We start from the raw sequence: 5,874 nt of genomic DNA on the forward strand, positions 1-5,874 counted from the left end.
TTAAGTATAAAAGATGATAAAAGTAACCCACTATTTATTTCAAGGTTATCTCCTTTATCCCCCCAGTAATTAAATTATTACCCTTACCCCACAAATTTCATAATTATAAGAATGAATAGTCCAAAACGCACCTTAAAAACTCTCAGCAGAAATCCGACTCAGTCGAGGTTACGCCACTCGTGAAGGCCCGTCGTGGCTACGATGGTCCGTCCTGCACGTCCGTCACAAAGTTCAGAGACTCAATTTCAGTAAAAGGTCTGTGACGGTCCGTCGTGGCTACGACGATCCGTACTGCAGTTCCGTCGTAAAGTTCAGAGAGTTGATCCCCGTACCCAGATTTTCAGAGTTTAAGTGTTTTGGAACGATGACCCCCGACGGTCCGTCGACTGTTCCGTCGACTCTGCCAGTTTCTATCAAAATAATCTTGCTGCTCGAATCGACTAAACAGGTCGTTACATATATATATATATATATATATATATATGCATATATATAAGAGTATATTCCAACATAATTAAACAAGACCATTACTCATCACCCTTTTTAATACACTTGTGGAATGACTAAGCAAAGACCTATAACCTTACCTAATCAAGTAAACCTAGCAAGAACCATATCCAATGTCCAACTTCACATTATATAAAATTAAGAGTACATAATATCATATTTTAGACATAGAGACCAAGTACATGGTCATTATAGTAAATCAACATCACATAGTGTCATTTACATGCAAGATCATCATTTACATTTATAAGCATAATACATACATAAGAACAACCTCCTAACACTTCCGTTAAGGCTAACTAGTGCAATATATAGGTAGAGTCCCATACCCTGTCCAAACTAAGCTAAACTCTTACGTCATCTTAGTTAGAGTTCAATCCTTTAGTTCATTTTACCTTTTGGTAACAACTTTCCTTAACCTACATAGACCACATGAGCTAATATGGAATCCGATGTCATGGAATACTAAACCGAAACAAGGCATACTACTTACAAAGGTAGTACCAAAAAGTGAATATAGCAACTTCGTGAATCCACTAGCTAGTATTCCTATGGGGGGCAACATAGATCAAGAACCAGGAGAATAGGTGGGACCCTCCTTATTATGCATGCATTGGTGTCTCAAATCTCAAGGGTACATAAGTGATCCTACCTTCCCCATGTGGAAAAGGATACTCCTCACTCTAGTTCATTCAGTGCTAAGTTAGAGTCCCTTTTTGAAATTTCTTTAGTACCTTTATTATTAATCATAGCTTAATGTAAGTCATAGTTTCTATCCCTTATATCAACTACTCATCATCATAGCTAAATAAGAATCGCATAAGTATTGTCCTTTCATTACAATCCATATAAGTGAGCTAAGCACTTTAACAGATTCACAACATGATAAGACACATTAGTAAGGTATCACCATCCTTATAATATTTAATTCTTAGACAACACCTCACAAATCAAAGTCAAGACAATTCAGTTTAACACCATACCTACCCTATCAATCTTAACAACAGACATACTTCAGTACCACATCATCACTTAACCACAACTAACCATAATTTAAGTAATGAAAAGGGATCACAAGACTTACCAAGCCTTCTTCATAATCAATCATCAAGGTCTTACCAACAACACTTAACTCAACCCAATAAGGGTGTAATATCATCACACAACAACAACCAACATAATAACAAGGTTAATTGAATCACTACATCACAATCGATCTCTAGTTCAATGTTTAAGACAAGAGACTTAGTTCAAGGTCATATTATAGATCAATTACTCAAGAAATAGCATGATAGGTCAATTTGATGGAACCCTTTGAGAAAAGAGGTCTCAAAGGTGAAAGGCATAGCATACCTTACAAATTGATGAAGAAATTCTACACTTTTTCAGCCCTTGAACCCACCCCTATCTTGGTCTTCAATGGAGTTCTTCAACTAGAGAGAGAAAGAAGAGAGAAGGAAGAGAATTTGGGTTTGTGAATTATGAGATCTTAGGTTAGTCTAATTAGGTTAGGTCCTTATATATCTTCTTAACTAACTTAATTAGGCTTCTAGAAAACATTGACTAATTACGTCAGCAATCAAAAAGGCAAGGTTTTGTTGAAGGATAATTATAAACGACACTAAAAGTAGTAATAAAAAGGCGACTTGTTCTTGAAAGTTATTTATATACGGCAGAGATCAACACCCATTATTGATTTTCTTAATCAAAAAATAAGTTTATTTGTAACTTTTCTTCTATATCCGTCGGTAGAACATACATTAGAGAGAAGAAAATTGGAAAACCGTGAGATTATGATGAAAATGAGATATTTAGTAGGAATTTGCAGTGGGGTTTGTGTATGGCTTCAAACAAAGGGCACCTAAATTCATGATAGCAATAGTATAGATTGATAAAGTGAAATACCTGGAGAGTCTGGAGGAATTTCCAGTGTCATGTTGAACGACTTTAAATATACCTACACCCTAGACGTGGCCGGCATTCAGAGACCATTTCTTGCCCCAAACAAACTCTTGGCCTGACTTAACTCAGCGGAAGACTAAACTCATTTTTAACAAGAAATAAACATATTTAAAAACAAATACTTCTTAAATTAATTTGGCCAAAATGGCACTTGTGTCAAAACAAGTAAATTAATTGCAATATGAACTACTAAGCTTGAAAATCAATAAAATTTATCTCATCCGGAAAGACAGGAGGCTCACCAAGTGATTGTGGAGTGCTAACAGAATAAACGGTGCGCTGCCTGCTGATCTTGGTTACCTGCGTCTGTATTATGAAACGATGAAGGCTAATTGGTATTAGTACATCGAATGTACTAGTAAGTGAGTTGAAAAGTTAAACAACACTTAGTCTTGAAAAGGAGTAAGGAAGAACACTTACTTTGGCTCTGTTAAAGTCATGATCTACTTACTCATATTCTAAATACATAGTTTAAAAGTGATTGCACTATACAGAAATAATAACTAAAAGCATGTTGTAAACTCTGAATGTATACAAGTATACAAATAATATCTGAGGTGTATGTAAAAATACAAATTATTGATGTATGTGAAAATACAATACTTCTATGGGATATTCTCTAATAGACAACCATCACTTAAATGCTATAGTGATGATATAACGATACTCCGCCCAGGCTGCCTGACCATCCTAACTTTGCCAGAGTATAGGCTTTAACTGCTTAATGAATCCACTAGAAAACTATAAAAAGGGTTCATCTAAAAAGTATGATCCTTTTCTACCAATTATGGCTACATGGTTTACATGGCGACTTGAGTTACTCTTAACTCCTATCCCTACATCAGTGCTCAATACTACTTCCAATATGTATATACTTCCAATACACACACACACACACACACACAAACACACACACACATACAAACACATACACACACACATAATCATGAAGACATAAACTTTCGTTGTAAAATTAGGCAATCCTACACGTTGACAAGTCTCAAAAAAAAAGGAAAACACATGCATGACTACTTCAAGTCCTTTCGCCAAACTTCGGCAAGCCTCCACGTTGAGAAGTCTCGAAGTAAGGGACATTTGTAGACACATAAATTCTACAGATTAAAATTCATACAAAATTTGAATTAAATCCATGTTCATTTGGGATGAATAATTAATTTGGGCTTTACAAATGAATAAGTCCATCTAATTAAATTCAAATCCGAGGTCCATTTCACCTTGAATCCCAAACCCATGCCATGTGTCACAGTTACTAGTCATCCGTAACCAACAAAGTGACGCCACATGTCGAAATGATGTGGTAATCCCTGTCAAATACAAAAATGAATCACAATTCGCCAAGTGTCAAAATGACATCCTTTAGCCAATCATATGCAACCTTGTTCACTCCCTACAACTATAAATAGGGGATGTACATGACATTCTAGGGGAATCAATAAAACTCTTCAAAAAGAATTAATCAAATTGGAGAAAGCTACAACATCAACGTCACAACTCTTCGACGGAGTGGTCAACAGAGTTCTTCACGGAGATCGACTTGAAACGACGAAGCGCTTTCGGACGTCCCGGAGACACACAATGTCTCAACGAGGTCTACATCATCAAACAATTCGAGAAATACTTTATTGAAGACTTTAGAATCCTGGAGAAACTTAGGAGAGAGAATCAAGAGAACAAAGGAATTGTAGTCACAACGTTTTATTAATGAAAAACACATTTTTCTTTTATTTATTTTGCTTGCAGTCGATTTTTGCTCCTTAGAAAATTGTTATGGAGGCTAATTAGATATTATTAAGGATAATTCATATAGATATATTCATATTATTAGAATATGTAGTATCTTAATTAGTTTTCCATATTTTTCGCTTAATGATCAATGTACTATTCGATTACTATGAATTTTATTGACTGAATAAAATATAAATGGATAAAAGTAACTTTTTTAATTTCAACATTTTCTATATAATAAATAATTTTTATATAATTGTATGGGACAAACGTGCAACGCACTTTCCCAAGAACTACTATATATACATATAGGAAAACCTTAGTGCCGCCTAAGTGGCGCCACCACCATCCAGAAAACCATGTTAATTTAAAATATTCCCAAAAATATCCTTTCCTTTAAGAACCTCTACATTAAACTACATTTCAACCCAAAAAACACAAACACTCTAGTGTTGCCTCAGCCCCGACAATCACACCGTCTCAACAGCGACACAACTTATATGCGGAGCAACGCCTTTTATGAATTGGAAACAATAAGTATTTACTCCCTTTTCGAGAAGGTATTGCATCGTTCATTTTCCGTTTATACAACATTATGAATTTGGTTATTACAAACTTTCTTGCACATTTACTTCTAAACAGGGGACTTTGATGAACACGGTAATCTTGAATAATCAAATTAACAAATTTCGAGAAAAGTTGAGTAAAGGTTATGCAATCATTATGAGAAACTTAAAAGTTCCAGAAATAACTGGTGAATACATATCAGTGTATTCAAACTTTAAAATAACATTTTTCCAGATAACTTCCATCCAAAAACTACAAGATGGTATTGTTCAAATCCCTGTAAATTGTATCCAAGCAGTAATGATTCACTCTAGGGTCAACAACAACATCGTCCTATCAGGCACATCCATTCTTTCCATTTATGTTACACACGGTCTCCAACGTATAGAGTAAATAATATCCCTCCTTAACTTGTAGATGTAGCTTGATTATTACTTGAAATCGGTTACATGGAGAGTATGATTTCACAGTGGAAGAAACGCGACATACACAGTCTTACTGATCCGTAATATTCTTATCTCAATTACATTACATTCAAATTCATTCATCCCAAAGATGCTACATATAATTTTCTTTTAGGTAGGACATGACTATCAAATCAAGATTAAATTTGTGGGTGGATCAAGGTAAGGTATTTTACCTTTACGTATATCCCATCCACTTGGTACCATTCATTTTGATAATTACTGCTGCTACTCTAAATAAATTCAGAGTTAACGATTTCTTCTCAACTTACTGGAAACTTTTAATGGTCACATATCTAGGACATTGACATTTAATTTTTTTTTCATAATAGGTGAACTGACTTTTGTCACCACCACAACAAGCAAAATATATGTTCGCCTTAAAATGGACAACATCACCCCGTTGCTCCATAAGTTCTCAAAGAAGTCAGTTGATGTACATACTATTGGGAGTGAAAATGCAAGTAACGTTCCCATTGCAGAAGCTATGTTTTAAAGTTGGTTGACTATTGCAGAGTTAATAGATTCTAACTAGAGTACGGACATAGAGGTAAGTACTATAATAAACCCTTCACATCATAAGAACAAGGCTTGAATCAACATGCTACTGTTATATATATATATATAT

Source organism: Solanum pennellii, chromosome 4 (genome assembly GCF_001406875.1).
Source record: "Solanum pennellii chromosome 4, SPENNV200".
Taxonomy (NCBI): Eukaryota; Viridiplantae; Streptophyta; class Magnoliopsida; order Solanales; family Solanaceae; genus Solanum; species Solanum pennellii.